We start from the raw sequence: 24,365 nt of genomic DNA on the forward strand, positions 1-24,365 counted from the left end.
TTACCTGCACGGGTTTGCCGATTTCAAATTTAGGTTTAACCCCTCTGAATAAGTTGCCTTGACTTGCATCGCAAGTTGAACCCTTTAACTTTGTGGGTTGCTTTGGCTTGTATCATAGGTTTAACCCCTTTGCCTGCATGGGTTGCTTTGGCTTGCATTGCAGGTTTAACTCCTTAACCTGCGTGGGTTGCCCTCATATTGCAGGTTTAACCCTTTACCTACACGGGTTACTCTCAAGCCCTGAGCGATAATAATAATAATAAAAAAATGCCATAGTATAATTGTCATGTTTTACGACTAGGAAGAATCTAGATTGAATAATCGATGTGGAAACACAAACGTTTGACATTGATTGGAAAATGAATACAAGAGAACTAGACATAAAATTTCTTGAGGTGGAGGGCATTAACAGGATCGGCAAGTTCCACCCCATCAGCATCAATTAGTCGGTATGAATTGTGGGGCAAAGCTTCCTTAATGACATACGAGCCTTCCCAATTTGGTGCCCACTTGCCTTGTGGTCGTCCTCTAAGGTACACCACGGATCGTAGGACTGAATCATTCACTTTGAACCGTCTCTCGATAACTGACTTGGCAAATTGTCTGGCTACCCTTTGGCGATAAGCTTCAGCATGTTCAGCCACTTTTAGCCTTTTTTCATCTAGAAAAACGAGCTGCATTAGCCTTTTCTACTGATATTGAGTAAGAGGGAGCTCTATGAGAGAAGCAAACTTCAAAGCAGGTTTCAACACATGTAATGATAGAACCACTTCTGTTCCATATACTAGCTCTGCTGGAGTGACATTTGTTGGAGTTCTCATAGTGGTGCGATATGCCCATAGAGTGTTATGCATCTTTTCATGCCAATCTCTTCCAGTTTCTACTGTCCGTTCCAAGATGCGGATCAGGATCTTGTTTGTAGCCTCTGCTTGTCCATTGCCTTGGGGGTAATAAGGAGCTCAAAATGATGCGTGATGTGGTACCTACTGCACAATTGCCTCATCTTTTCATTCTTGAAATGAGTTCCGTTCTCAGATACTATATCATGAGGGACTTCAAATCTGCAAAGAAGATTTTTGTGAATGAAGGACACTACATAACGTCTATCCACTGTTCTGAGTGTGACGACTTCTACCCACTTGGTAAAATAATCCGTTGCAGCAAGAAAATACTTATGACCGTTAGAAGCTGCAGGGGATATCGGTCCGACTACGTCAAAGGCCCACATTGAAAATGGCCAAGGAGATGTCACAAAATGCAAGTGAGAGGCTGGGGCATGAATCACTGGAGCATGCAGTTGGCATTCTTTGCATCTTTTGACAAATTGGTGACAATCTTTTTGCATGGTAGGCCAATAATACCCTGCTCGAATTATTTGGTTGGTGAGGGTTTGGTAACCAACATGGCCCCCACAATCTCCTCGATGTGATTCTTCGATTACTTCCTTTGCCTCATCTTCACCAAGGCACCGAGAGTATTCAGTGCTAAATCCACATCTATATAATACCCCTGCAAGAGTAAAGTACCTTGCTGACATACGTTGTATTGCTTTTTGTTCATTTTTGGGCATTTTAGCCGGAAATTCTCTGCTTTCGATATACTTTTTGATGTCATGGTACCAAGGCATATTCCCCCCTTGGATATGATGAACATGTGCCATCGTTTCTGTAGAAACACACACCAAGATGGAGAGAAAGAGAAGGAACACACAATATACGTGGAAAACCTCAAAGAGAGGTGAAAAACCACGGAGAAGCTCTAACCTAGGTGCACAACCGCAACCCTAGGAGAGAGAAAATGTTATTCCACTTAATCAACAATTACACTATAAGTGGGATTAAATAAGAGGGAAAAATGCCTAGGGTACCGAGCCACTCTCGGTACCCGTGCCCACGGGACCGGGTCTGGATCCAGACCCGGTTCCCTACACATGATATGTTAACACTCCCCCTCAAGCTTGGCATACATGTCAAACATGCCTAGCTTGCTTATATTTTTCTCGAATTGAGATGTACATAAGGCTTTGGTTAGAACATCTGCAATTTGATCTTCAGACTTCATATAAGGTAGGATCAACTCCTTTGAATCTATGCGTTCCCGTATGAAGTGGCGATCAATCTCCACATGTTTAGTTCTGTCATGCAAAACGGGATTATTCGCAAGATTAATTGCAGACTTGTTGTCGCAGTACATCCTCATCTTCTCTTCTGTTTCAACACCAATATCTGCTAGGAGAATCTTTAACCATAACATTTCTGTAACTCCCATAGCCACAGCCCTATATTCAGCCTCAACACTGGATCTAGAGCAAACTTCCTGCCTCTTACTTCTCCATACAACCAGGTTACCTCCCAGAAAGATGCAGTACCCTGTGGTAGACCTCCTAGTATCAGTACATCCGGCCCAATCTGCTTCAGAGTATCCTTCAATATTAAGTTGGTCTTGCTGAGTATAGAGTAATCCTTTTCCTGGGTTATTCTTTAGGTACCCCAACACTCTTTCTGCACTCTTCCAGTGACAATCAGTAGGAGCATGCATAAACTGACTCAACACATTCACAGCATAAGTAATATCAGGGCGAGTAAGAGTAAGATAGATGAGCTTACCAACCAGCCTCTGATACCGCCCTTTTCCTTCTTCATCTAGGATGTTGCCAGTTTTGATGCTTATCTTTGTACCAGACTCCATTGGAGTTTGAAAGGGTCTGCATCCAAGTTTGCCTGTCTCCTTTAGAAGATCCAGAGTGTATTTCCTTTGGCTCATAACCAGCCTTGTCTCTGACCGAGCAATCTCTATCCCCAGAAAGTACCTTAGTTTACCCAAATCTTTAAGATCAAATTCAGTAGCTAACCTCTCCTTCATCTTCTTTTTCTCTTCTTCATCGTCACCTGTGACTATCATATCATCAACATACACAAGAAGAAGACTCACCAGGCCATCTCTCTGCTTAATGAATAGGGTGTGATCACCATTTCCCTGTTTGTATCCATTTGTCTTCATCACTATCCTCAGTCTTTCAAACCATGTTCTAGGAGACTGCTTTAATCCATACAAAGCTTTCTTAAGATGACAGCATTTTCCGCTTTGAACATATCCAGGAGGCATACTCATATAGACCTCTTCTTCTAGATTGTCATTCAAGAATGCGTTCTTAACATCAAGTTGATCCATGCTCCACCCCTTTTTCACGGCAAGTGCTAATATGACCCTCATAGTTTTCAGTTTGGCAACAGGGGCAAAGGTTTCAAGATAATCAATACCATATTTCTGGCTGAACTCCTTTGCAACAAGCCGAGCCTTATACCTTTCCACAGTACCATCTGGTTTGTACTTCACATTGAACACCCACTTTGAACCAACTAAATGAGTCCCTTTGGGAATATCCACAACTTCCCAAGTGTCATTCTTTGCCAAGGCATTCATCTCCTCTGTCATGGCCTGTAGCCATTTAGGATCCTCTCTAGCATCTTCCACACACCTGGGAATAACAGACTTAGACAAGGATGTTATAAAGCATTTGTAATCCTTACTCAATTTCGCATAAGAGACAAATCTCTGAATAGGATGAGAAGTGCAAGACCTGGTGCCCTTGCGCAGGGCTATAGGAAGCTCTTCATTTATTAGACTTGGGTCATCCGGGGAGCTCACAGGATTGGGATTGGTTACATCAACATTTTCAATCACATCTGTCTTCTTCCTTCTGTACACCTGGCCAAACAAATGATCACGGGCTGTAGGCTGATTATCAACAAGACCCTCGTCCATGTGACGGTCTCTATCATCTCTGACTGTGTCTGCCACACTGTCACTGGCCTTGTAATCCAAGAAATCCGTAAACTGAATCAACTGATTTGAGGAATACTCTTCACTACTGTGTCCTAGATACTCCCCCTGAAGAGGATTCACATGAAAGTATGCCTCATGTTCATGGAAGGTGACGTCCCGGGAAACATAGACTTTAGAGGTGGTAGGATCAACACATTTGTATCCCTTCTGAGTGGAGGAATACCCCAGGAAGACAGCCTTGACAGACCGAGGATCAAGTTTCTTGAGGGTGGGACTATGGTCATGAACAAAACAGACACACCCGAGGAGTAAGAGGCCAGGGATTCTGAGAAGGCCAAAGCATAGAGTACGGGGAATGGCCCTGCAACACACGGGTAGGCATACGGTTGATAAGGTGGGCACTAGTGAGAAGCGCATCACCCCAGTAGCGCTTGGGAACCTGTCGATGGAACAGAAGAGCCCGGGTAACATCAAGCAAATGGCGATTCTTTCGTTCAGCCACGCCATTTTAGGGAGGTGTGTAACTACATGACGTTTCATGGACAATACCCTTGCTCTTCAAGAAATCATCTAGGGATTGAGAGACATACTCTCTAGCATTATCGGTGCGAAAAGCTTGGACAGACGTCTGAAACTGAGTCTCAACAAAGGCCACAAAATTTTTGACAATAACAGGAACTTCACTACGTTCTTTCAACAGATACACGAACGTACAACGGCAGTAATCATCAATAAGGGTTATAAAGTAATGAAAACCACGACAAGTGGGTACTCCCGAAGGACCCCAAACATCAGAATGAACCAAAGCAAATGGACGAGTGGTTTTATTGAATGAAATAGGGTACGAGGCCCTAACATGTTTAGCTAACTGACACACTTCACAGGTGAAGGAGTCCATGGAAACAGAATGAAACAAACTAGGAAACAACTTCTTAATCAATGGAAACGGAAGATGACCAAGCCGCTCGTGCCATCGCATAATAGTAGATCTGTCTTCCATGCCTGACAACTGTCCACTAGTGGCTGAAATAAGAGCAGACGCAACCTGCACAGGCAGTCTGTAGAGTCCATCAATAGCCGAACCAATCCCAATCTTCTGCCCCGTCACCAAGTCCTGCAGAAAACACCGATCAGCAGAAAAGATCAGATTACAGTTGAGCTCTTTAGTAATACTGCTGACAGATAACAAATTCACAGGAATATTGGGAACATGAAGAGCATTATGAAGACAGTATTTATTTAACAAGGACAAACTCCCTTTTCCAGCCACAGAGATAGAAGAACCATCAGCCATAGATACACGTTGCTGTCCCGAAGACAATTTGTATTCTTGGAACAGCTTAGGGTCCCCTGTCATATGATGCGTAGCACCACTGTCAACAATCCAATCACCATGTGAGGAATTACCTTGGTCACTAGTGGCCACGAGAGCTTGGGCTAACTTAGCCCCCTCAGACGTGGAAGTATCCTCCTGAGTAGTAGACAGCCGGCTGATATACGCTTGCAGTTCTTTGATTTGATCGGAGGAAAGCTTAGATTTGGCAACATTTGAAGGACTACTCTGACTAGGCTCAGGCACAGAAGGACTCCGGCGGCTAGAAGGAGGACGACCACGGACAAGCCGCCTCTCAGGATGAAGATCCCAAAAAAAATCAACAGAATGTCCTGATTTGTTGCAATGGCTACACCGCCGAATAGGACGCTGTCCAATCCCAGAAGCACGACTAACAAAGGCTGAAGGAGAACTCCCCTGACTGGTGTCAATATGCATCACCTGTCGACACTGTTCCTCAGATTCCACACGGGCATACACCTCTTCAATTCCGGGGACCTCGTCACAATTGAGAATTTGGCTCCTAATGGATTCAAATTCATCGCGTAAGCCTCCGAGGAAAAGAAACGTCCGATCCATCCACTCTTTGTCCCAGTACAAGGCATGATCAGACCCACAGTGCCAGTCATCATTCACATGGTAGTCAAGTTCCTCCAACTTAGTCTTTAGGGCTGCAAAGAAAGCGGCTACAGACAAGTCACCCTGTTTAAGAGAGTATATGCTACGTTTGATTTGGTACGTACGCAATACTCTCTTCTTACGGCCATACATCCGTGCAAGCACAGTCCACATGTCGTAGGCAGTCGATTTACGCAAGATCAAAGGCTGAATATCTGTAGAAACAGAACTAATAATCCATACTTTAACCTGACTATCTTCCAACGTCCAAGTAGCCCATCGCGGATCGGTTTTTGAAGGTGCAGGCTTCTCCCCAGTGATGTAGGGCAGGCGACCACGACTGGTTATCCCAATTTCTATGGCAGCCGACCAAGAGAGATAGTTATCCTTGTTCAGTCGGATGGAGGTGACTTGAACAGGCAAGATCTCGCTCTTGGTATTGCTGCCCGAGTCTAGGGCATCATCGATCTTGAGGGACATCTCCTCGGCCATCACAATCACCAAGGAGAAAGAATACCCAGCACCAGAGACGACAAACAAGAGGCAGCGGTGCTGGACGGCGGCGGTGCGGGAGAGAGCGACGGCGGTGGGCAGCGGTGGCGCGGGACGGCGGCGGCGCTGAAGTGGGCGACGGCGGTGGGCAGCGGTGGCGCGGGACGGCGGCGGCGCTGAAGTGGGCGACGGCGGCGCTGGACAGCGGCAACGCAGCAGAGAACAATCGCGCTGGACGATGGCGGCGCAGCTGGCAGCGCTGGACGGCGGCGGCGCAGCAGCGGCAGAGAAAAAAACGACGGAAACAGCAGCGGAAAAAAAACGGCGGAAACACGACTATCACACCAACGATCTCTCACGCGTTGGCTCTGATACCATGTAGAAACACACACCAAGATGGAGAGAAAGAGAAGGAACACACAATATACGTGGAAAACCTCAAAGAGGTGAAAAACCACGGAGAAGCTCTAACCTAGGTGCACAACCGCAACCCTAGGAGAGAGAAAATGTTATTCCACTTAATCAACAATTACACTATAAGTGGGATTAAATAAGAGGGAAAAATGCCTAGGGTACCGAGCCACTCTCGGTACCCGTGCCCACGGGACCGGGTCTGGATCCAGACCTGGTTCCCTACACATGATATGTTAACAGTTTCAAATGCATGATGTTCTAATCTTCCAATTTCAAAAGAACGGATTGCTTCATTGGTTCGAAAAGTGATGGTAGATCCTAAGCTTGCGAGGCCATTCGCAATAGGGTTGTCTTCTCTCTTTACGTGAGCCAATTATACTTCTTCAAATTGACGGATTAAGGAGGTAGCGATTTCTTGATATGGCACCAACTTTTCGTCTTTGACTTATCATTCTCCATTCACTTGGTTTATAATAAGCTGAGAGTCGCCGAAAGCATGCACTCTTTTCACTTAAAAACTCAATAAAGAATGAAGTACTTGTATGAGGGCTTCATATTCAGCCATGTTATGGGTACATGAAAAATCAAGTTTCAAAGAGTACGGGATCATTTCATTTTTCGGAGTGATGAGTAAGATGCCGATGCCTGCTCCCATCACATTTCTGGACTCATCAAAGTACATCTTTCATATCGGAACTGTTTCCAATCTTAGTACATGATCATCTGAAAACTCATCATTTGTTCTGATTTCTTTGTAATAAGGGAAGTCTGCTAACTGATCCACAATTGCTTGTCATTTGATTGACTTTTGAGACACATATTCAAGATCATATTGCATCAACAGAACTTGCCATTTGGCGATACACCCATTAAGGAATGGTTGTTCCAAGATGTACTTGAGAGGATTTAGTTTGGAGAGTATCTTGACCTCACAAGCTAATAAATAATGTCTCAACTTCTGACACATCCAAACCAATGCCAGACAAGTTTTTTCTATTGGAGAGTACCTCTTTTCGCACTGAATAAAAGTCTTGCTAATGTAATAGATTGCATGTTCGATGCGACTTCCTTCCTCATATTGTGCCAAAATGCCGCCACATCCTGACTCATTCACTGTGATGTAAAGCAGCAATGGTCTACCCAACGTTGGTGGTTTTAGAATTTGTGGATTTAGAAGGTATTTCTTGATCCTTTCGAATGACTGTTGGCATTCAAAACCCTATTCAAACTTGACATCTTTCCTCAGCAGTTGGTTGAATGGCTCGCATCTCATAGTCAGATTGGAAATGAATCGTCTGATGGATTGGATTCGTCCTTGCAAGCTTCGCAACTCCTTGATATTGGTAAGTGGTGGCATATCGATTATTGCCTTAGCTTTTGTAAGATCCATTTCAATCTCTTTCTTACTGACTGTAGAAATACGAACAAGAAGAAGACGAAGAGAAACAATGATCACGATGTAACGTGGAAAACCCTCAACACGAGGGAGAAAAAACCACGAATGAGGAGGAGTTGGTGCCCACTAGCAGCCAGACTCTCTCTCTCTTAAGATTATCATTAACTCTTAAGGATTAGGGTTACATGACTTAAGTAGAGCCCAAAACGGGCTACAAGGCGGGTCGGGTATGGATCCGAACCCGAAACCCACAATCTATCAACACTCCCCCTCAAGTTGGGCGTACATATCAAACATGCCCAACTTGGATACATTCCTCTCAAATGAAGCTGAAGGAAGAGCTTTCGTCAGAACATCAGCAGTTTGGTCTTCAGACTTCATGTAAGGTAAGATCAACTCTTTTGCATCAATCCTTTCCCGAATGAAGTGACGATCAATTTCAACATGTTTTGTTTTGTCGTGAAGAACAGGATTGTTGGCTAAGTTGATTGCAGACTTGTTATCACAATACATCTTCATAGGTCCTTCAATCCCTATTCCAATGTCAGTCAACAATATCTTCAACCATAATAACTCTGACACTCCCATAGCAACTGCCCTATATTCTGCCTCTGCACTGGATCTAGAGCAAACATCCTGTCTCTTGCTCCTCTATACAACAAGGTTTCCTCCCAAGTAGACACAATACCCTGTAGTGGATCGTCTGGTATCACCACAACCTGCCCAATCCGCATCAGAATAGCCCTCGATTTCCACAGTCTCTTGTTTCACATACAGGAGTCCCTTACCAGGATTTTTCTTCAGGTAGCATAGCACTCTGTCCACAGCCTTCAGATGTGCATCGGTTGGCGCATGCATGAATTGACTCAAAACATTCACCGCAAAGGTGATATCATGTCTCGTGAGGGTAAGATAAATTAGCTTCCCAACCAAACGTTGATATCTTCCCTTGTCTTCTTCACAGAGAGGCTCTCCATCTCTAAGACTCAACTTGTGCCCAGTGTCAAAAGGGGTAGGAGTAGGTCTACATCCCAATTTACCAGTTTCTTCCAGCAGATCTAATGTATATTTCCTTTGGTTTAGTACAAGACCAGTACTAGACCTAGCAACCTCCATACCAAGAAAATACCTTAGTTTGCCAAGATCTTTGAGGTCGAATTCTGTAGCCAGTAACCCTTTTAGCTTGATAATCTCCTCCTCATCATCTCCAGTAACAATCATGTCATCTACGTAGACGAGCAGGAGAGTAACCTTGCTCTCCTTCTTCTTCACAAACAGAGTGTGATCTCCATTTCCTTGTTTGTATCCATGACGTATCATCACTCTTCTCAGTCGTTCAAACCACGCTCTGGGCGATTGCTTAAGGCCATACAATGCCTTTTTCAGCTTACAACACATTTCTGGTTCTTCATATCCTGGAGGCATATGCATATATACTTCTTCTTCGAGGTCACCATTGAGGAATGCATTTTTAACATCCAGTTGATACATCTTCCACTCCTTCATCACAGCTAGGGATATAACCACCCTCACAGTCTTCATTTTCGCAACAGGAGCAAAGGTTTCCAAGTAATCAATTCCATATTTCTGGCTAAACCCCTTGGCCACAAGTCGAGCTTTATATCTTTCAACACTCCCATCTGGTTTGTACTTGATGGTATACACCCATTTGGATCCAACTAGGTGAGCGGCTTCAGGAATCTTCACCACTTCCCATGTCAAGTTTCTTCTTAGGGCATCTATTTCTTCTTTCATTGCATCAACCCACTTGGAGTCACTTTGAGCTTCAGCGACAATCCTGGGAATCACAGCCAAAGAAAGAGTAGAAACAAAGCACTTGTAATCTTTCCCAAGTCTGGAATAAGAAACAAAATTACCAATGGGGTGTTGAGTACATGACCTGACACCCTTTCTCAGGGCAATGGGAAGATCGTCATTCTTCTTTTCAACCTCATCATGGGTCTCCATGGTCTCCTCGGTAGGACTTGGTTCATCCAGGGAAGGAGTGGCATTGGGATTGGAAGTAGATCTAGCATCACAAGTCATCACCTCTGTCCGAGTACCTCGTCTAGAGTAGAACTGTCCAAACAACTGAGGGTCTTCCTTCTCAATGCTATTGTCACCCCTTTCCTCATTCTCAGGCACATCAACAGTATTAAGTGATTCTGCTTTCTTGTAGTCCAAAAAGTCTATAAACTGAAGTTCCTGTCTCTGAGAATACTCTTCCCTGCCCACAGACTGCTCCCCCTGAAGAGGATTCGCACCAAAGTAAGAGGCATGTTCCAAGAAGGTAACATCCCTCGTAACATAAGCTCGACCAGTAATAGGATCAATACATTTGTATCCTTTTTGCGTAGGGGAGTATCCAACAAAGACACCTTTGATAGACCTAGGATCAAGTTTCTTGACATTTGGACTGTGATCATGGATAAAACATACACAACCAAAAACACGAGGAGGAAGAGGAAATGGTGGACGACTGCCAGGAAGCAACGAGTGGGGAGTCCTACCATTCAAAACACGACTGGGCATGCGGTTAATAAGATAGGCACTAGTAAGAACTGCATCACCCCAATAGTGTTTAGGAAGATTTCTCTGAAACAAAAGAGCCCTGGTGACATTAAGAAGTTGACGATTTTTCCTTTCAGCTACCCCATTTTGAGGGGGGGTGTAACTACAGGATGTCTCGTGAACAATCCCCTGTTGTCTAAGAAACTCCTCAACAGGCCGACACATATACTCACGGGCATTATCGGACCTGAAAGTTTTAACATTCGCACCATACTGGGTATGCACAAGAAGAATAAATGTCTCGATGATTCGAGGAACCTCGCTGCGGTCTTTTAACAAGTATATAAATGTAGCACGAGAGAAATCATCAATGAAAGTGATAAAATACTGGAAACCTTGACGGGTATGAATGCCCGAAGGTCCCCATACATCAGAGTGAATCAGAGAAAAAGCTTCATTAGCACAACTAGAAGAAAGAGGGTACGAAGCCCTCACATGTTTGGCAAACTGACAAACATCACAAGAAATGGAAGACACATCAAAGGAGGAACACAAGTCTGGAAACAAATGTTTCAAAATCCCAAAAGGTAAATGCCCAAAACGTTCATGCCAGTACATAAAAGACTGAAGACAATCTTCTCTTCTCTTATCTGTCTTGCAGATCGCTGTCAACAGAGCAGTAGCCACATGTATGGGAAGACGATATAATCCATCAGAAGCTAAACCAATCCCAATCCTCTTCCCTGTCACCAAGTCCTGCAAAACACAACGATCGGCAGAGAATATAAGTTCACAATTCAATTCTTTAGTAAGTCTACTGACTGATAAAAGATTTAAAGGAAACTGGGGAACATGTAAAGCACCCTGCACATGAAATTTGTCCAACAAGGACAGAGTGCCTTCGCCGGCCACACAGGTAGAGGAACCATCTGCAAGAGAAACACGTTCCCTTCCCGAGGACAACTTATACTCATGAAACAATTTTGGATTACCTGTCATGTGATGAGTAGCACCACTATCGATAATCCATTCCCCCACAGAATAGTTACATTGATTGCCAATAACTGCAAGAGCATGATTAGCTGTAGTTCCCTCTGAGGTCTCAGTCTTGTTGACATCGAGTCTGCCCAAATAAGCCCTTAGTTCACGAAGCTGGTCAGCAGAAATGGAGACTTTTTCTCCACTAGAGGCTTGCACCTCAGACACAGGCGTTCTCCCAGTCAAAGATCTCCCTCTGTTCCCCTTCTTTTCTGGATGAAGATCCCAGCAATAATCCACAGTGTGACCTGTCTTCTTGCAGTGAGTGCACCTGCGAAGAGACCTAGATGGGCCGCCAGGACCACGACTCACGAGAGCAGATCTCTCGTTATAGGGCACAAGTTCCCTCTTCCCTTCTTTTGTAACAAGCCTTCTCTGTTCTTCCGCTTCAACACAGGAGTACACATCTTCAATACTGGACACCTCCCCTGAATTCAAAATCTGGCTTCGAACACCTTCAAACTCATCATTTAAACCTGCTAAAAATAGGAACACCCTGTTTTCCCATTCATGAGCAACATAGAGCGCCTGATCATGGGGACAATGCCAAGGAATATCAGAATGATAGTCAAGCTCTTCCCACTTGGCTTTCAAAGCCCCATAGTACTCTGCAACAGACGAGGTCCCTTGTCGAATGCCATAGACTGTCTTCATTACTTGGTAAGTACGAATTGCGGTCTTCTTTTGGCCATACATTTGCTCGAGGACCACCCACATGTCTCTAGCAGTCTTCTTCCGAAGGATAAGGGGCTGAATATCGGCGGAAACGGAATTGACAATCCAAGTTTTCACTTGATTATCCTCAAGAAACCAAGTATGCCACACATCACTTGTTCTTGTTGGTTCGGGGTTGCTCCCATCAATATAGGCCATGCGACCACGGCCAGCAATCCCCATGGTCATAGCAGGCGACCACGAGAAATAATTATCCTTGGTGAGGCGAAGAGTGATGACCTGCATGAGAACATTCTCAGTTCTAAAAGCCCCTATTTCAGTGGGATTGGTGTTGACGGTTGACGAGGAAGAGGCTGCCATAATCACAGACCAGTCTAGCTACGGGTGAAGCCCAGTAGGCAGCAAGGGCAGCAGGGAGCAACAGCACAAAAAGGCAGAGAGCAGGCAACGGACAAAACGGAGAACGCCTAAACCTCACCGGCAGAAGAGACAGCAACAGAGAGGCAGCGCCGGAGAAAAAACGAAGCAGAACGGCGCGGCGCTGGGCAGAAACAGACCACCGGAACCAGACAGAGCAGCGCACCGGCGGAAGCAGACCGTAGGAAAAAGACACGGCGGTGGGCGATGCGTCGGATGACAGAGAGGAACGCCGCTGGACAGAGCGTCGCTGGGCAGGCCGACGCTGGGCGGAAGCGACTGAACAGGAACGACGCTGATCAGGGCGTCGCTGGGCCGGTCGTCGCTAGGCGGAGACGGTGGAATCCTGAGCGGCGCTGATCAGGGCGGCGCTGGGCGGAGACGGCGGCGGGGCGACAGACGAAGCTCAGGCGTCGGGCACAGACGTCGGGCACGGGCACAAGCATCGGGCAAGGGCGTCGGGCGAAGCTCGGGCACGAGCGTCGGGCACGGGCGATGAACAGTGCCGGGCGAGACGATGAACAGTGCCGGGCGAGTCAATGAACAGTGCCGGGCGAATCCTCCTCCAACACGGGCAAAAGACAAACCAGAAACGCCGGAACTTCACGGCTCTGATACCATGTAGAAATACGAACAAGAAGAAGACGAAGAGAAACAATGATCACGATGTAACGTGGAAAACCCTCAACACGAGGGAGAAAAAACCACGAATGAGGAGGAGTTGGTGCCCACTAGCAGCCAGACTCTCTCTCTCTTAAGATTATCATTAACTCTTAAGGATTAGGGTTACATGAGGCGGGTCGGGTATGGATCCGGACCCGAAACCCACAATCTATCAACACTGACCATGAAACCCAAGAGTTTGCCTGACTCAACCCCAAACACACACTTTTGAGGATTCAGGCGAAGCTTGTACTGTAAAAGCCTCTCGAATACTTGGGCAAGAGTTTCAATGTGATCTTCTCTCGTCTTGGATTTGATCAATATGTTATCGATATACGCATCCATGATTTTATGCATCTGATCATGGAAGATGGCAGCCATGGCCCTTTGATAGGTTGCTCCAACATTCTTCAAACCAAATGGCATTATTGTATAACAAAAAGTGCCCCAGGGTGTAGTAGAAGCGGCCTTAGGTTGATCTTTGACTGCTAATTTGATCTGATTATATCCCGAATATCCATCCATGAAAGAAAATATTGCATGTTCTGCAGTACTGTCTACCAACAGATCAATGTTTGGAAGAGGATAATCATCCTTTGGTGTGGCTTTGTTCAAGTCTCGAAAGTCGATGCACAACCTAACTTTGCCATTTTTCTTGGGGACCACCACGATGTTCGCCAACCATTCGGGGTAATCAATGACACGAATGAATTTTTCCTTTAGCAAGTCCTCTAGTCCTTCTTTTACAGGGCCTTCTAGTCGATGGTCAAGCTTGCGCAATTTTTGCTTAATCGGCTTGCAATTAGGATTTAAAGGCAAACGATGTTCGACCAACTGGGGGTCTAAACCTGGCATATCTTCATAAGTCCAGGCAAAAGCTTCTTAGTTACTTATAAGAAAGTCCACCAATCTTTTCTTCTCATCTACTGATAAACTGGTGCCAATTTGAAGAATTTTATGATCTTCACTGGTTCCAATATTAATCTCTTCAATTGGATCATTAACCAAAGATGAGAGATGTTCTTGTTTCTGAATCTGAGTGAATTCTGGCAATTCTGACTCGGGTATTGTCATAGAATCTCTTTCACCGACTACTTGTTCGATAAATGCTTTCTGGGGGGACTTCCATGAAAAAATAATAAACTGAGACATATTGAGTTCTGACATCCTATAAAGAGGATAAAGGAAAGAGTTGGACGGAATTAAAATTGACAACAAAAGATTACTTGCATTGCATATAAAATAAAATAAAAAAGTTTTTACTTCATAGAATGGGTCCTCTCATGAGACCAGACAAAAAGATGTTTAAAATTACAAAATTCATGGGAGGATTTGAAACAAAAGTGAATACTATTAGCCCCCAAGATCTTCTTCAAATTCCTTCATGATATCCCAGTCCTCTCGTGTTCATCTGAAAGGGATGCTAATCGGCTGCAAGATGCCATTTTCATTTTTTCTGAGGCCAGTGAATGGACGGTAGCCGCCTTTCAGAAGCAACTGAAAACCTTTAAGATTTTTTGTGAAATGAACACATAATGATGTTCTTGGTAACTTGCATGATTGCTCAAAACAATATGGGCACTTATGATTCGTCTATCTTTATGTTCTGCATCCATTCTTTCAAAGATCCGTCCTTTGTTGTTCTTATGATGGGTACATTCACGGGATCAATTGGCCTAAGGAGCATTGGTTGCACTAGCCTTTCGGTTGGATCCTCAGCACGTATAGTGATGACTGATGTGCCAAAATTCCATTTGAGGCATTGATTAAGAGTGGATGGGACTCCTCGTATTTGGTGGACCCAGGGTCGTCCTAAAAGTAAGTTATATGATGGTGGCACATCTACCACATGAAACATAATATGATGGCTAGTATTTTCGATGGTCATGTTCATATCGAGAGTACCTTTGCTGTTCATGCTTTGGCCATCATATCTATAGATCTTGATATCATTTGAGCTATATTTGTTTTCACGAAACCCCAATGTTTTAGCCGTGAGATCATGACAAATATTCAAACCACTTCCTCTATCAATCAAAACATGTAGCACTGTAATCCCATTGACCTGGACGATGATGTAAAGAGCATCTTTATGGAAATATCCCCATTTTGAGATGTCTTTTTCTGAGAAGGTAATTGACTGATTTTTAGAAGCTTGAACCGAGTCTCCCTCATCCATATGCTCTTTCAAGGGGAGAACGTCCAAATAGCATGGATCTTCATCTGAGGAGTCATCTGATGATTCGTCGCCTTGTAAGATAAAAGTCTTCGGAATCATGGGAAGTTTCTTAGGCAAACTTTCTATCCTGCCATTCATCATAGCAATGAAATCCAAAGGTTCCTTTCCTTGGTCTACCACCATGACTTTGTGTGAACTGCTCCCAATATAAGGTTGAATGTGCTCTTGTGGATGGAATGAAAGTGGAGGGCCTGTAGTGATCATGACCACTGCCGCCTTTTCGTGGTCAGGGAATGGATTCCTTAGTATCTCAGGGGTGCTATCATCACAAATCTTGAGATCTTTGTTGATGAAGTCTTGAATAATATTTTTGAGGACCAAACAATCCTCAATGTCATGACCAGGGGTACGATGAAACTTGCACAGTTTTTCTTTATTTCCTCCCATCATTTTCGGAGGCTCTGATACTTTTGGTAAGACTATAGTTCCTTTGGTGAGAAAGTATTCCAGGATCTTCTCCCGAGTATGGCTCAGAGGAGTGAATTTCCGGTCGTAGCTCTGGGTGTTTGTTTTTCCTTTCATTGTCGCCTTTGAGAAACTGCGTGTTCTTCTTGAAACTGACTTCCTTGTCATGCTTGTAGTTATTGCCATGGTCCTTTCTAATGCCAGATTGGCTATGAAGTGTGCAGGCAGCTGTGTCCTTCCTCCTTTCTTTCCATCTTCTTTGTACTTAAGAGCAATAATTCCATCAAAATCTCCTTCCTCAATCTCTTTTTCTATCGAGTTGACTTGTTCAATCAACTCAGCAAAGGTTTTGATCGGGGCATTGCGGATGAGACTTTTCAAGGGTTGGGCAAGATTTTTCCTAATGAGTGACAAGGCTTGTGTCTCAGAAATGGGCTTCTTCATCTTATTGCATTGAATTCTCCATTTTTGGATGAATTCCCAAGCCTTTTCTCCTTGTTTCTGACGAAGAGTGCAAATGGTACTGAGGGTTGGAGCCATGGGAGCATTTTGTTCAAATCTTTCAACAAACATGTTAATCAACTTGTCAAACTTCTTCAGCTCGATTGGATTGATATTTTCTTTGTACCATTGTGCGACAATGCCTTCAAGACTTCTTTGAAAATATCAGAACAAAGCTCTGTTATTTGTCCGAATTTTGTAGCAATCATTGAAAAAGGTTGAAAGATGAACGTGTGGGTAAGTGGTTCCATCATATCTGATGAATTCTCTGGGCAGGCCTTTCACGTCTTTGTCCCCTTCAATGCCAAGGTAGTAGTCCTCACATGAATATGAACGTTTTCTCTTCCCCCTAAGCTCAAGATTGTTCATTCTTTTTTCCATTTCATAGAATCTGTGCTTAGTCGGACTTTCATCATCACTTGATTCGGCCAATTCTGGCTTGGTCTTTTTCTTATTGCCCTTTATCTCATTTACTTTTTCTTCAGAACTCTCACTGTCGGAGCTACTGCTAGGGATGTACTTCTTGGTCTTTTTGTCTTTCTTGGTAGAATTTCTCTTCCTTTTGGGCTTCTCTTTCGAACTTTCAGTGGTGATAGGACTAGGTGAGCTGCTCTCTATCATAATTTCTTTTTCCTTTTCTTTGTTGTCCTTTTCTTTTTGAGAGGAAGCAGTTCAGGTTTTTCTTCCTTACTAATTGCCGAATCCGAACTCAAACAATCTTCATCCTGATCTGTAGGAGAGGACTTGTTCTTCTTCTTCTTTCTTTTCTACTTGACATCCTTTTCATTCTCTGGCTCTGGAGTAACCATCAAGGCCTTTTGCTCTTCTTGCTCTTTCATGAATCGCTCCATGAACAAACGGAACATATGGTAAGCTTCTGGCTCAATTGCTGGTAGGCCAAGTGTTTCTGGCCGGAGTTTAGAAGATGAAGACTCGTTCTGAGGAGCTTGCTTAGCTTGCGATCTAGTTTCAACCATCTTGTTGGCTTTCAAGTATTCACCTTATGACACAAGAAAATAGAGTTATTAGACGAAAATGATAACAAAATGAATGTTCATATTACATTACAAGTTTTAAAAGTTACATCCAAAGATACTAATAAAGATGACAACGATAGAAGGAATACAAAGTCGACAACATAAAATTTTTAAGGAAGGATGGATAGTGGTCGGTTGGCATCCCACCACTCAGCATATTCCTTCTTCACCACTGGGCCTATGAACCAAGTATATGATATATGTGTCTTCCATTCTTGTCGAGCTACTACAAACAATGCCGTCCATTGGGGAGAACTAAGGTCGAATTCGGGAATAGCTCCAATTGGTGCATGCACAGAGACCATCTTCTGCCTTTGAGAGAACTGTCTCATACATCTATTAGCACAATAATAAACTATGAAGTAAGAGCCCAAGAGTGTGGTACGCCCATGATGATGGTGAGTGTATCGGGATAGGTTCTGCCGACGATCACAATAGTTTCAAATGATCTCTCCTTCATTCAATTGTTCAATCAAACGACGGTATTGCTCCAAGGTTGTCAATGATCCATCAGTGTTTCTGAATAGATTGGCTTGGGGTCCCGTATGCTTGGGGAACCACAATTGTAAAACATATGTGCATCCTTCTATGAAGTCGGTATCTCCAATGGTAAAGCGGGTGAGTCATCGGTAAAGGAAGGCTAAGGCTGTCATTCCTACTGACAAGTGTCGGGTCCCTCTATGCCCCCATACCCGAAAAAGTTGGGCAATACGGACATCTAAACGGTCACTTCCATCGGTAAAAAAGGTCACTCCTACTGTGCAAAGCATCATACAATGTTTAATTCTCCCTATGGCTTTTCGAGGTAGGGTAGAAGGTTCAACATAGGTTCCAAATTCTTCATACAAATTTTTCATGTTGATGCTTTGATTTTCATGGTTTTCTACTAAAGGCCAAGTTTTTCGTCCAGTAAAGTGAGCAATGAGGTCATTTGCATTGACCTTGGTTGGGTTCATAAGGAATTGTTTTTCCAATAGATCATTTGGGTCGCAAGTTGGGGTAGGGATGTCTAGTATTTCGGCAAATTCATCTAGTAATATTGTCATTTCTCCCCATGGAAACGAAAAAGATGAGGTTCTTGGGTTCCAACACTCGGCGATTGCATGTATCAAATTTCCATCAACTGACTGCATTCCTCTAGCTGCCACTGTCTCTGGCCCACATTCTTAAAAGTAAGAAGGAAACATCCGAGAGAAGGTGGGATGCCAAGTCCGATACCATTCAGGAGCCAAAGGTTTAGACTAAAGAGAAATGTAGGTGGATCATTCAGGACCTTCCCCAAAGAGGATGTGATCATAAGGGAATGTGACACCACGTTGGACAGAATACATCTTGAATGATGACTCTAAAAGATAAAGATTGAATTAGTGGAAAACATTGACTAGGTTGACAAAGACAATATGAAGTAGATGTGTGTGGAATGAGGTTGTAAATCATCACATAAGGTTTCACGCACATCAACATCTATCATGAAATAATTTTTTTTTTTAGAAAATTAGGTATAGGAACTTAATTGAGATAATTTTGTGTCACAATAATCCGATGTCAAGTTATGCTTATATACCTTAGCCAAATGGCTTAGTATGAGCATAGATACTTCCTTAGGCAACTAAGTGTAGGGTTCATCAACTTCTTCTTGATCACTCGTCGATATATCATAAATTACCACTCATGGTACTAATGAGGGGGTTTTCCTTCCCAAGGTGTGGTCTAGTTGTAAGGCTTAGTCTTGTGCTACCGCCAAAGACCAAGCCCGACAACATGATGACTGGGACAAATAGGTATGAGGAATTTTGAAATACGAGAAATCATATAAAATGAGTTGTTTTTAATGCATTGTTGCCTAAGTTTGATGATTAAAATAGAAGATCAAACATGGTTTTCAAACAACTTCTAAATTGAGAAGGGCGATATGTGATCATAGATATATGTGAACATGATTGATCCTCCTCAATTAGTTCTATGTGCAAGAAAACAATCACAATCACCAAACAATGCAATGAAATGCCAATGGGGTCGAGGCCAAAATAGGGGTTACTCAAGTTTGTAGAAATGCATCAATTATAATCATAGCCAAACGATGACGGGTCTCATCATGATCGCCATCTGTTTGCATCCCAAAATTTTATTGTTTTTGGAGTGCTTCAAAAAAATTGAGTTTTGTTTTGAAATAAAAAAGAAAAGGAACTCACCCGTCGGTACGAGGATCGACCGTTCCCGGCGCCTTTACTATGGGTAATCAACCCAAGGGCTATGTTTATCATTGATGCATTTCGTTTTAACTTAAACATCTTTTTGATTCTATATGCGGTGTAGAAAATATTGAAAGTTTGATGTTTCAAACTTTTGAAAAGGTTCTTGAAGAGTTGCTTGAAAATATGAAATGTTTTGAGGAAAAAGTGGAACTAGTAAATATCATTTGAAAAGCTTGTGAAATCATTTTGAAATCACTTTAGTGTTCTCTTAAGACTTTAAGTAGGTTTGAGATTTTGCTCTAATTCGGTTACCACCTAGCTAGAGCTCCATCCCATTTTGCTTAAGTTCTTTTGAAGAGGTCCTTGTGATCATAAGTGAAATAAAGTGGGTGAGAATGCATGAATGCATTTATCCTATATGATTGAAAGAATGTAAAACATTTCTACCACAACATACATATAAGATTTAGTTGTTATAATTATTATATATAAGAAGAAAAAGTTTTTTTTAAAAAGGGATAAGAATTGTAGACCATCAAGCATGATTCCAATATTGGGTCATTATTTGGTTTGTGGTCTTAATGAAGTTGGTAAATGAAAAGTTCGTGAGAGGAGAATGTTAAAAAGAATACAAGAGATAAAGCACTCTTATGAAAAGAAAGAGAGAGAAATAGAGAAAGACATGCATACATGTGTACATACCATCACATATACACATATATGAAAGCTGAAGAGAAAAAGATGTATTGATTTGAAGAGAAAGAAAGATTTTAGAGGAAAAGAAAAATATCATATGTATATATGGGTATGAGAAATTTTATAAGAGAAGATATTTGTCTTGAAAAGAGGAATAAATATTTGAAAGAGAATAAATATTTGAAAGAGAAGAAATGGAGCACATGTACATACGTATTCATGCACATATGAAAATTTATAAAATGGAAAGTTAAAATAGAGAGAGAAAGATGGGGGGTCATCATGTTGGCATAGATACATATAACATGTGTATACATCCATACCTTCACAAGATTAGAAATCAAGGAACAACTTAAAATTATCAACTTCAAGTTTAATGTCGGCCGGAGGGGAGCTTGGACTCATGCAAGAGTCTAAGCTAAGTCCCTAAGGCCATGTTAGAAGGTTCCTTTTGAAAATGTTTTGAAAAATAAGCATAGAATGTTATTATTTAGTTTGTTGTAAGGGATATATTTCTTCCACCGTTGGGTATGGAAGAAAATAAGCAACATAACGAGACACTCGTTAGGGTTTTTAATGGGATGATTAAGAATGAAACTAGTGCAAAATGACATGCAAATGCATATTAACATGTACATTTTCGTGAGGGTTTATCACCGGGTTGAACAAGTCCCAACCTCAAAAATTAATATGAAAATAAAGAGTCCCCAAACCACACTCTCATTCCTACCATACATTCACATTTAAGTAGAAAACCAAGTAACTATGCATAGAAAATATATAGACAACATTTAAGGAAGGAAAAAGAGAAAGAGGATGACAGAAAGTGCAAGGTTCAATTAGGAGTGAGAACATGATGTAACTATGAAATGATATGTCACCTCATCTTCTCATGTTTCCGGTGCACTTGAGTATAGCGTCTTGACTCTAAAATAGAGATTAAAAGCTATCTCCTTTGGCCATGGGGAAATAAAGAATAGAAGAAAATAAGAGGAAGCAAAAGAACAACAAGAATGTATTAATGAAAAGAAAGAACATGATTAAAATGAAAGATCATCTCATCTTTCCATGCTCCTGGTGCACTTGAGCATAGCCTCTTGTCTCCAAAAAGAGATTGAGTGCTACATCCTTTAGTCATAGGGAGATGAAGATGAGGAGAAAATATAGAAAGAAAAACAATATCATATTTAATAAAAGAGAAAGCATGATTCAATCACGAAATGAAAGATCATCTCATCATTCCATGCTCTCAATGCACTTGAGCATAGCCTCTTGTCTCTAAAAAGAGATTGAGTGCTATCTCCTTTGACCATGAGGAGAGGAGGAAGAGAGAAAAGAAAATAATAAGAACAAGGCTATATTGAAAAAAAGAAATAACAATAACAATAAGAATATATTCATGAAGGGAAAGAACAATGATAACAAGAACACTTGAAAGAGCATGATTTGATCATAAAATAAAATATCATCTCATCTTCTCATTCTCCCGGTGCACTTGAGCATAGCCTCTTGTCTCTAAAAAGAGGTTGAGTGCTATCTTCTTTGGCCATGGGAAGGTGAAGATGAGAAGAGAAAATGAAAACAATCAACAAGACTATGTTAAAAAAAATAGAATAGCATAATAATATGAACATATTAATGAAATACTTGAAAGAATATGATTTAATCATAAAATAAAATATGAACTCATCTTCTTATGCTCCCGGTGCACTTGAGCGTGGCCTCTTGTCTCTAAAAAGAGGATGAGTGCTATCTCCTTTGGCCATGGGGAGATGAAAATGAGCAAAAAAAAAAGAAATGAAATGAATGATGATTACATACCTCTAATGAGAAATGACTTAAGGAAGATAAACACCTTCACTTGAAATCCCCTTTGAGTAAAGCTCCAATATGATGCCTCTAAGAGGGTTGTAGCTTGCTCCAAGTTGGAGATGAAAATGGAGAGAGGAAGAGGGAGAGAGAGAGAGCTCAAGAGAAACTCTAAGTCTTCAAGTGAGAATATACTAGAGTTTTTCCTAAGGGCCAAACTTGTCCACGAGGGGGGGGGGGGGGATGAGAGGTATTTATAGAAGATTTTGGAGCCAAAACCCTAAATTTGAATTTTTTGACTCAAAAAGACTAAAATCACCCTTTAAAAGGAGGTTTTTTATCATAAGGATGGGCAAATCGGTCTTGTTTACCCAAAAAGACTAAAATCACCCTCTAAAAAGAGGTTTTTGGTCAAAAGGAGGGGTTAATCGGTCTTGTTTACTCAAAAAGACTAAAATCACCCTCTAAAAGGAGGTTTTTTGTCAAAATGATGTGCAAATCGGTCTTATTTATCCAAAAAGACTAAAATCACCCTCTAAAAAGAGGTTTTTAGTCAAAAAGAAGGGCAAATCGGTCTTGTTTACCCAAAAAGACTAAAATCACCCTCTAAAAGGAGGTTTTTGATCAAAAGAAGGGGCAAATCGGTCTTATTTATCCAAAAAGACTAAAATCACCCTCTAAAAGGAGGTTTTTGGTCAAAGGAGGGGCAAATCGGTCTTGTTTATCCAAAAAGACTAAAATCACCCTCTAAAAGGAGGTTTTTGGTAAAAAAGAGGGGCAAATCGGTCTTGTTTACCCAAAAAGACTAAAATCACCCTCTAAAAGAAGGTTTTTGGTCAAAAGGTGGGGCAAATCGGTCTTGTTTATCCAAAAAGACTAAAATCACATTTTAAAAGGTGGTTTTTTTATCAAAAGGAGAGGAAAATCAGTCTTAAATGCTTGATTTAGATCTGAACTTGAGTTTTGGATCTAATTTATATCTTATTTTGGATTTAATTTTGGTTCTAAGAGTTATATTTTGGATTTGAATCTTGTGTGCTTAAATTTGAGTTTCGCACTTGGATAAAACATCATAATATTTTAGAAAAATTTGGTGTCATTACAGTTATATATGTGAGCAAACATGCTGAAGCGGTTGCTTATTTAAATTGTATTCATAGGTCAAGTTTTCAAGGTTAGCTAATTTCCTGTTACACTTTGGCTTAGATCCTCAGCAAGATCTGAACAACAATTAGGAGATAGCATTCTGGAACTCATGTATTCTATAGCTCTAAACGCAAAAATCCTGACAAAAGTTAGCCTTAGTGTATCCACAACAGATCCTTTGCTTTTGTTCTTTTTATGGCATGATGCATCACTAACACTGCTGTCTCTTATTATGGAAGTTATATTTATTGTAGCCAAAAATTTAGGTCACTATGTTAGATGTATGAGAACACACTGTAAAGCTAAATCGTTATGTGTGGCATTTACTTGCAAGTGAAATATGTGTTCAAGCCAAGGGTCTTAATTGCCTGACACTGGTGTCAAGTTGTTCAATATCATGTTTAGCTTCTAATCAGAAAATGCCAAGTGATGACACTATTCATGGATCCTTTCAATATGTTAATGAGAGCTTATGCAAGTTTTCTTCAGTACACCGAGATTCACTATGATTCAGATCACCATGGTCTGATCCATAAGAAAACCCTGTAAAAATACTATCATTTAGAAAGGTATTCATGCACAAGTGAAAAATGTGCTCATTGTTAGTTAATTGCATGACATTTACTAGTCTAGATAATCAGTATAATCTGGTATCTCAGAAGGTGGTGCTTTGGATAAGATTAAGTTTGTTCATGTTTCTGATTTACTTTCTCTTTTCTCTTCTCTTTAATCATAATTAACACCTTAACATGACATAAAACAACTTTTTTTTTTTAGATACAAATTCTCATTGTTCCAGGCCCTGAAAGAGTTTGCTTTACATTTATTTTGCAGGTTCCCCTGCACGGACAGTGGGATGGCGTGATCCTGGTTTTATTCATACAAGCTTTCTGAAAGATCTATGGCCTAACTCAATGTATCAATCTTTAAAAAACTTGCAGCGAGAGATTATTTACTTCCATTTATTTTCTCTTGAATTTCCACAAAATATATC

General features: G+C 41.8%; 1 pseudogene; it reads left to right on the forward strand.

Annotated features, from left to right (window-relative positions):
* LOC116258475 (probable inactive purple acid phosphatase 1) overlaps positions 1-24,365 on the forward strand; it is a 40,489-nt pseudogene that overhangs the window by 14,086 nt on the left and 2,038 nt on the right.

Source organism: Nymphaea colorata, chromosome 8 (assembly GCF_008831285.2).
Source record: "Nymphaea colorata isolate Beijing-Zhang1983 chromosome 8, ASM883128v2, whole genome shotgun sequence".
NCBI lineage: Eukaryota > Viridiplantae > Streptophyta > Magnoliopsida > Nymphaeales > Nymphaeaceae > Nymphaea > Nymphaea colorata.